The sequence below is a fragment of the Suncus etruscus genome, chromosome 19 (assembly GCF_024139225.1).
Source record: "Suncus etruscus isolate mSunEtr1 chromosome 19, mSunEtr1.pri.cur, whole genome shotgun sequence".
Classification (NCBI taxonomy): Eukaryota; Metazoa; Chordata; class Mammalia; order Eulipotyphla; family Soricidae; genus Suncus; species Suncus etruscus.
In genome coordinates, this window is record NC_064866.1 from 40,006,764 (window position 1) to 40,016,539 (window position 9,776).

The 9,776-nt window shown below is 40.0% G+C and overlaps 1 pseudogene; it reads right to left on the minus strand.

The window, feature by feature from the left end:
• Positions 1 to 323: 323 nt before the first annotated feature.
• LOC125997118 (katanin p60 ATPase-containing subunit A1-like) lies at positions 324 to 1,700 on the minus strand (annotated as a pseudogene).
• Positions 1,701 to 9,776: the final 8,076 nt, after the last annotated feature.

Consider the following 9,776-nt stretch of genomic DNA (forward strand, 5'->3'; position numbering starts at 1 on the left):
GCAATTTTATTTATTTATTTATTTATTTTTGCCTTTTGGGCCACACCCGGTGACTCTCAGGGGTTACTCCTGGCTATGTACTCAGGAATTGCTCCTGGCTTGGGGAACCAGGGCTTGGGATGCCAGGGGATCAAACCGCAGTCCATCCTAGGTTAGTGCATGCAAGTCAAATGCCCTACCACTTGTGCCACCACTCTGGCCCCCATTTTATTTTTATTGAAGCATAATTCACAATAACATTAAAACCATTATTTTTTCAATGAAAAATTACATTTAATTATTCAAACACTTAAGGTAGGGTCCTCACAGTTTACATGTGAGAATTAACATGATCCAAACTCAAATATCCATTTTTCATATCTTTCAATATCTGCAGCAGATACTGATTTGGAAACCTTTCTTAAAGCCATTTCAGAATCCTCCATAGCTGTGGGCACGTGCGTTTCTGTCTTGAAAGATTCCGGATTTCTTCAGGAGTAAAACCTTCGATTCGTTTTCTCATGGCCATCAAGGATGCATCCCTTCCATGTTCTCTGCTATTTTTGTGAGGTCAACATCACCGGCCAATTACAGCTCCCGCAGGCTTATCCGCAGTAGCTCCTCTCTGCCCTTTGCTGATGGTAACGGAATATAGATCCTATTTTCAAGACGTCGTCTTAAAGCCTCATCAATATCCCAGGGAAAATTAGTCTCTGCAAGAACCATGACCATTTTGGAAGGGTCATCGTTCTCAGAGGTACTTACAACACCATCTATCTGAACCACCAGATCGGCCTTCACCCTTCTGCTGGCCTCATGCTCTTCCGAAGTCCCCCTGCGACTACAAATGGAATCGATCTCATCAATAAATATAGTGGCTGAGGAATAAAATTGGGCCATTTCAAAGAGAAGACACCCTACTTGGAGGTGATGCATGGAAGAAGGTGCTCTTGCATTCTTCTGTAGCCACTGCTTTGACAAGCAGGGTCTTCCCCATGCCAGGAGGGCCGACCATCAGCACTCATTTCCATGGTCTCCTGCTGCCTTTAAAGAATTCTGACATCCACATTGGTAAAATCACAGCTTCCTTAAACAACTTATTTTGCTTCTATGAAATCAGCAATATCGTCCCATCCAACATTGGGATTCAGAGAGATCATATCCCTTTCCAAAGCTTCTAGTAAGTCTTTGTCCTATCCGGTACTGTCAAATTTATTTGCCTCTGGTTCTGTGAATGCTGCATGTAATTTGTTCTTTTCCTCTCTTCCTTTATTGTTACTTCTTTTCCCGACAACGGACAGCTTTCCCTCTGTTGTTGTGAAGGTCCTCTGTTGTTGTGTTGAAGGTCCAGCTGCTCCTGGACGATTTCCATGGGCTTTAGGGCCACTGGACTGTGGAGATTGGAGTTTCCTCGGTTCTGGGGAGGGTCTTGGCTCCCCAGGTCCCAGCAAGGACCAGACTTCTCCCTCAGAAGCTCCTGGTACACTGCTTTTAGTGGAGTGTTGTCTAGTTTAAAGCTCTCTAGTGTTTTCATGATGTCCTTCACATGCTTGGCTTCCACACTGATCTCCTGCCAAGACTGTTGCCACTTCTGCTGGAGCTCTGTGTCTTTGAGTATAGGTATTCGTTCATCTTCTCAAGCACTCCCTGAGAATAGGCCATGGCTGAGTCATAATTTCACGAGCTAATTTTACATTCTCACTGATCATAAGGAGACTCATGCTCACTCTTATGAAAGCCTCGGTCGGTTGCTGGCCAGCACGTTTGTTCCACAACGGGTGTTTTCCGGGGGGCCCTGGGCCTGGGTCTCGGCTGGGCTCGGACGGAGCCACGTGCACCAAGTCAAGATGAAGGGAGGGAGGCTGGGAGGGAAGGAGGAGGAGGAGGAGGAGGAGAAAGAGGAGGGGGAGGAGGAGGTGGAGGAGGAGGAGGTGGAGGAGGAGGAGGAGGAAGAAGAGGAGGGGGAGGAGGAGGAGGAAGAGGAGGGGGAGGAGGAAGAGGAGGGGGAGAAGGAGAAGGAGAAGAAGAAGAAGAAGAAGAAGAAGAAGAAGAAGAAGAAGAAGAAGAAGAAGAAGAAGAAGAAGAAGAAGAAGAAGAAGAAGAAGAAGAAGAAGAAGGAGGAGGAGGAGGAGGAGGAGGAGGAGGAGGAGGAGGAGAGGAGAAAGTTGAGAGAGGAAGAGAAGAGGGGGAAGAAGAAGAGGAGGAGGAGAGCAGAGGAGGACAAGAAAGGAGGGGGAAGAGGGGAAGGAGGAAAGAGAAGAGAGAATAGGTGGAGATGAAGAGGAGGAAGAGGATGGAGAGGAGGAGGGAAAGGGGTGAAGGAAGGAGAGGAGGTGAAGGAGAGGGAGGAGAAGGAAGAGGAAGGAAAGGAGAGGAGTGAGAGGAGGAGGAGGAGGAGAAGAGCTAAAGCCATTTATTTTATATTTGCAGATCAGTTCCTCATCAGTGACTCCAAATCCTTTTTCTACTATCCCAGTATGTTCATTTCTCCTCCATCCGCTCTTTCTTCAGTTTCAAGTTCTTTTGATATATTCTCAGGGTTTGTTTCTATTGGAAATTCTGTAAATGTTTTTTTTCCTGTTTACTTGACATATGAACAATAGTGTTAAATATTTATTTTCTACTTTTGATTTCACTCAGCATACTCCAGTTTCATCCAAGCTGCAATGAATTGCAAAATTTCTTTTCTCATACTTGAATGTTATATTGTTGCTTATTTGTTTGGGCTGTTTCCAGACACCGGGTATTATAAATAGTACTGTGACAAACAGAGGTGTACAGATTAATGTTTTTATGCTCTTGGAATAAATCCTAAAGATTAGAATCAAATGGTCTTGATATGCTATGAGGAGTCTACAAACATTTTCCAAAAAATCTAAACCATCTAATAGTTCTCTCAACCATAAATAAAAGAGAGTTCCATTTACTCCACACCCTCAACATCATGTATTGTTATCAGTCTTTGTCATATTTGTCATTTTGTCATATTTATCATATTCTCTGGTGCAAGATGATAGTGATATTGTTTTCTTCAAATTTGGGTTTCCCTAATAATAAGTTGTGATCGTTCCATTAGCTATGAGGAGTTAGCTTTGAATGAAGACATTCCTGACTGGAAGCCAAACTTAGAGTTGCCTGAGGTTTTTGTAAATATGATGTGTGTGTGTGTGTGTGTGTGTGTGTGTGTGTGTGTGTGTGTGTGTGTGATTAGTCTGTCAGGCTGTACTAACTTCCATGTATTTCTTATTTTGGATATTTCAGAAACAGCATAAAGAAAGAACACAGAGATTGTGAGACAGACAGCCCCTCCACACCATGAAAGTAACAAAGAGTTAACCTCAACTAGACACTTCTCAGGTGAATTGTAGATCAGAGATGAGGAAAGTACCCTAGGAGCAATACCTATGAGAAAAGGGCTCTCGTACAAGACTAATAGCCCTCACTAGCGTGAAAATAGAGAAGACAACCTCATAAATTGGATGTATCAGGTATTCTAACCTTGGTTTCTTTTTCTGTAACTCCACCATATGTCAATTAGGTGGGAATGTGTCTCCCTCCCTGCCTTTATGTAGGAAAACTATTTAATGTGTGCTAAAAGACTGCCCAGGGTCCTTTATGCCTCTTGGGCATAGGAATCCTCAATGTTGAGCTCAATAAATTTCATATTCTTTTTTTTGTTTGTTTGTTTGTTTGTTTTTGGGCCACACCGTGACGTTCAGGGGTAACTCCTGGCTATGCGCTCAGAAGTCGCTCCTGGCTTGGGGGACCATATGGGACACCGGGGGATCGAACCGCGGTCCATCCAAGGCTAGCGCAGGCAAGGAAGACACCTTACCTCTAGCGCCACCACCCGGTCCCAAATTTCATATTCTTTAACTATTGTTTTATGGTATTCCCATGTCCCCGTGGGTCTGGCGAACAAGAAATGATGAATGTTTTTTCATGTGTTTGTTTGCCATATTATGGTTTCTTTGAGGAAAGGCCTTTATCTCTGTCTCCCCTTTTTTTTCGATGGGGCTGTTTTATGATTCTAATTTTGAGCTCTGAGAGTGCTTTATATATCTTGTCTATTAACTCTTTATCTGATGTGTAAATGTGCAAACTTTTATATCCCAATCAGAGGGTTCTCTTTATTTTAATGTTCAATTTTTTGCTCAGTGTAGCTTTTTAGTTGGATGCAATCCAATATTTTCCCTGCTTTTTTTTATAATGCAATGTATTGTATATAATAATATATTGTATATACATTGTATTCCATTATTGAATAACAATATTTTTTTCTTAACACCACCCATCACCAGTACAACATTCCCATCACCAATGTCCCAAGTCTCCCTCCTCCCCACCCGAGCCCCGCCTGTACTCTAAACAGGTTCTCAATTTCCCTCATACATTCTCATTATTAGGACAGTTCAAAATGTAGTTATTTATCCAACTAAACTCATCACTCTTTGTGATGAGCTTCCAGAGGTGAGCTGGAACTTCCAGCTCTTTTCTCTTTTGTGTCTGAAAGTTATTATTGCAAGAATGTCTTTCATTTTTCTTAAAACCCATAAATGTGTGAGACCATTCTGCGTTTTTCTCTCTCTCTCTGACTTATTTCACTCAGCATAATAGATTCCGTGTACATCCATGTATAGGAAAATTTCATGACTTCATCTCTCCTGACAGCTGCATAATATTCCATTGTGTATATGTACCACAGTTTCTTTAGCCATTCGTCTGTGGAAGGGCATCTTGGTTGTTTCCAGAGTCTTGCTATGGTAAATAGAGCTGCAATGAATATAGGTGTAAGGAAGGGGTTTTTGTATTGTATTTTTGTGTTCCTAGGGTATATTCCTAGGAGTGGTATAGCTGGATCATATGGGAGCTCGATTTCCAGTTTTTGGAGGAATCTCCATATCGCTTTCCATAAAGGTTGAACTAGACGGCATTCCCACCAGCAGTGGATAAGAGTTCCTTTCTCCCCACATCCCCGCCAACACTGTTTATTCTCATTCTTTGTGATGTGTGCCATTCTCTGTGGTGTGAGGTGGTATCTCATCGTTGTTTTGATTTGCATCTCCCTGATGATTAGTGAGGTGGAGCACTTTTTCATGTGTCTTTTGGCCATCTGTATTTCTTCTTTGTCAAAGTGTCTGTTCATTTCTTCTCCCCATTTTTTGATGGGATTAGATGTTTTTTTCTTGTAAAGTTCTGTCAGTGCCTTGTATATTATGGAGATTAGCCCCTTATCTGATGGGTATTGGGTGAATAGTTTCTCCCACTCAGTGGGTGGCTCTTGTATCTTGGGCACTATTTCCTTTGAGGTGCAGAAGCTTCTCAGCTTAATATATTCCCATCTGTTAATTTCTGCTTTCACTTGCTTGGAGAGTGCAGTTTTTCCTTGAAGATGCCTTTAGCCTCAATGTCCTGGAGTGTTTTACCTACGTATTGTTCTATATATCTTATGGTTTTGGGGCTGATATCGAGGTCTTTAATCCATTTGGATTTTACCTTCGTACATGATGTTAGCTGGGGGTCTAAGTTCAATTTTTTGCAAGTGGCTACCCAGTTGTGCCAACACCACTTGTTGAAGAGGCTTTCTTTGTTCCATTTAGGATTTTTTGCTCCTTTATCAAAAATTAGGTGATTGTATGTCTGGGGAACATTCTCTGAGTATTCAAGCTTATTCCACTGATCTGAGGGCCTGTCCTTATTCCAATACCATGGTGTTTTGATAACTATTGCTTTGTAGTAAAGTTTAAAGTTGGGGAAAGTAATTCCTCCCATATTCTTTTTCCCAATGATTGCTTTAGCTATTCGAGGGTGTTTATTGTTCCAAATGAATTTCAAAAGTGCCTGGTCCACTTCTTTGAAGAATGTCATGGGTATCTTTAGGGGGATCGCATTAAATCTGTACAGTGCTTTGGGGAGTATTGCCATTTTAATGATGTTAATCCTGCCAATCCATGAGCAGGGTATGTGCTTCCATTACTGCGTGTCCTCTCTTATTTCTTGGAGCAGAGTTTTATAGTTTTCCTTGTATAGGTCCTTCACATTTTTAGTCAAGTTGATTCCAAGATATTTGAGTTTGTGTGACACTATAGTGAATGGAGTTGTTTTCTTAATGTCCATTTCTTCCTTATTAGTATTGGTGTATAGAAAAGCCATTGATTTTTGTGTGTTAATTTTGTAGCCTGCCACCTTGCTATATGAGTCTATTGTTTCTAGAAGCTTTTTGGTAGAGTCTTTGGGGTTTTCTAAGTAGAGTATCATGTCATCTGCAAACAGTGAGAGCTTGACTTCTTCCTTTCCTATCTGGATTCCCTTGATATCCTTTTCTTGCCTAATCGCTATAGCGAGTACTTCCAGTGCTATGTTGAATAGGAGTGGTGAGAGAGGACAGCCTTGTCTTGTGCCAGAATTTAGAGGAAAGGCTTTCAGTTTTTCTCCATTGAGGACAATATTTGCCTCTGGTTTGTGGTAGATGGCCATAACTATATTGAGAAAGGTTCCTTCCATTCCCATCTTGCTGAGAGTTTTGATCAAGATTGGGTGTTGGACCTTGTCAAATGCTTTCTCTGCGTCGATTGATATGATCATGTGATTTTTATTTTTCTTGCTGTTGATGTTGTGTATTATGTTTATAGATTTACGGATGTTAAACCAGCCTTGCATTCCTGGAATGAAACCTACTTGATCGTAGTGGATGATCTTCTTAATGAGGCATTGAATCCTATTTGCCAGGATTTTGTTGAAGATCTTTGCATCTGCATTCATCAGCGATATTGGTCTGTAATTTTCTTTTTTCGTAGCATCTCTGTCTGGTTTAGGTATCAAGGTAATGTTGGCTTCATAAAAGCTATTTGGAAGTTTTCCTGTTTTTTCAATTTCATGAAAGAGTCTTGCCAGGATTGGTAGTAGTTCCTCTTGAAAGGTTTGAAAGAATTCATTAGTAAATCCATCTGGGCCTGGGCTTTTGTTTTTGGGCAGACATTTGATTACTTTCTTAATTTCCTCAATAGTAATGGGTGTGTTTAGATATGCTACATCCTCTTCATTCAATCGTGGAAGATTATAAGATTCCAAAAATTTATCCATTTCTTCCAGGTTTTCATTTTTAGTGGCATAGAGTTTCTCAAAGTAGTTTCTGATTACCCTTTGAATCTCTACCATATCAGTAGTGATCTCTCCTTTTTCATTCCTAATACGAGTTATCAAGTTTCTCTCTCTTTCTTTCTTTGTTAGTTTTGCCAGTGGTCTATCAATCTTGTTTATTTTTTCAAAGAACCAACTTCTGCTTTCGTTGATCTTTTGGATGGTTTTTCTGGTTTTTCTGGTTTCCACTTCATTGTTTTCTGCTCTCAGCTTTGTTATTTCCTTTTGCCTCCTTATTTTTGGATCCTTTTGTTGAGCACTTTCTAATTCTATGAGCTGCGTCATTAAGCTATTCAGGTATGCCCCTTCTTCTTTCCTGATGTGTGCTTGCAAAGCTATAAATTTTCCTCTCAGTACTGCTTTTGCTGTGTCCCATAGGTTTTGATAATTTGTGTCTCCATTGTCATTTGTTTTCAGGAAGGTTTTGATTTCCTCTTTGATTTCATCTCGGACCCACTGATTATTCAGTATGAGGCTATTTAACTTCCAGGTGTTAAAATTTTTCATCTGTGTCCCTTTGTAGTTTATATATAATTTCAGGGCTTTGTGGTCAGCAAAGGCAGCCTGCAAAATTTCTATCCTCTTGATATTATGGAGGTATGTTTTGTGTGCTAACATGTAGTCTATCCTAGAGAATGTCCCATGTACATTAGAGAAAAATGTGTATCCAGGCTTCTGGGGGTGGAGTGTCCTGTATATATCTACTAGGCCTCTTTCTTTTATTTCTCTCCTCAAGTCTAGTATATTCTTGTTGGGTTTCAGTCTGGTTGACCTGTCTAGTGTTGACAATGCCGTGTTGAGGTCTCCCACAATTATTGTGTTGTTATTGATATTATTTTTCAGAATTGTGAACAGTTGTATTAAATATTTTGCTGGCCCCTCATTCGGTGCATATATGTTTAGGAGGGTGATTTCTTCCTGCTGTACATATCCCTTGATTAATACAAAATGTCCATCTTTGTCCCTTACAACTTTCCTAAGTATAAAGTTTGCATCATCTGATATTAATATGGCCACTCCTGCTTTTTTTGGGTGTTGTTTGCTTGGATGATTTTCCTCCAGCCTTTTATTTTGAGTCTATGTTTGTTCTGACTATTCAGGTGCGTTTCTTGTAGGCAGCAGAAGGTTGGATTGAGTTTTTTGATCCATTTAGCCACTCTGTGTCTCTTAACTGGTGCATTTAGTCCATTGACATTGACAGAAAGAATTGTCCTGGGAGTTAGTGCCATCTTTATATTAAAGTTTGGTGTGTCTGTTGGTAAGCCTTGTCTACAAAGGTCTAATTTTTTTTTTGCATGTAGCTAAGCATATTTTCCCACATTCATTTTTGAAGAGGCAACAATTTTTATTAATATATTTATTTAAACAGAGTGATTACAAATATGATTGTAGTTGGGTTTCAGTCATGTAAAGAACACCTCCCTTCTCCAGTGCAACATTCTCATCCCCAGTGTCTCAAATCTCCCTCCTCCCCGCCTGACCCCCACCTGTATTCTAGACAGGCTTTTTACTTCCCTCATTCATTCATTCACATTGTTAGGATAGTTCTCTATGTAGTTATTTCTCTAACTGCACTCATCACTCTTTGTAGTGAGCTACATGTGGTGAGCTGGACCTTCCAGCCCTCCTCTCTTTTGTCTCTGAGAATTATTGCAAAAATGTCTTTATTTTTCTTAAAACCCAATAATGAGTGAATTATTCTGCATCTATCTCTATCCCTCTGACTTATTTCCCTCAGCATAATAGATTCCATGTACATCCATGTAGAGGAAAAATTTCATGACTTTATCTCTCCTGACAGCTGCATAATATTCCATTGTGTATATGTACCACAGTTTCTTTATCCATTCATCTGTTAAAGGGCATCTTGTTTGTTTCCAGAGTCTGGCTATTGTAAATAGCACTGCAATGAATATAGGTGTGAGGAAGGGATTTTCGTATAGTATTTTTGTGTTCCTCAGGTCTCTAGGAGTGGTATAGCTGGATCGTATGGGAGTTCAATTTTCAGTTTTTGGAGGAATCTCCATATCAAGGAGGCAACAGTTGATCCAATTCATATCTTTCATCCTTTGTCATGAAATATATGTCTTTGAACTATTATTTACTTTCTATAAAGGACCTTTGGTATCTTTCAACACTGGAAGTGTTCATGATTTTTCTTTTGGTTGGGGGAGGGGGACACACCCAGCAAACTCAGGAGTTACTCCTGGTGGTGCTCAGGGAATCATACGGGAAACCAGGGATCTAATCCAGGTCTGCTGCATACAAATAAGTGCCTTAGTTGATGTTTTTTCACTCTAGTCCATGAAAATTTTTCACTTGATATTCATCAGTAAATGTTTGTATGGCTTCTTTAAGCTGAAATGACAACTTAAAGTATTCTTATTCAAATGTCTAATTAATTCACTGTTAGTTATATCGTTTTATTTTCTCCTAGATTTTAGAGTTTCACTTGAGAAATATGTATTAATTTCAAAATTAACACTTAGTTTTGCTCTTGTTTTCCTGAGAAGTCTCTCTTGAGCTTTAGCTCTTGCCATGTAATCATTATGTGGCTCAGTGAATTTCTGTTGGGGTTACTTCATTTTGTGACTAACTTTTCTTTACGTGAGTAAATGATTTGATTCTCAGACTGGGAAAACTTCTAGATATAATGT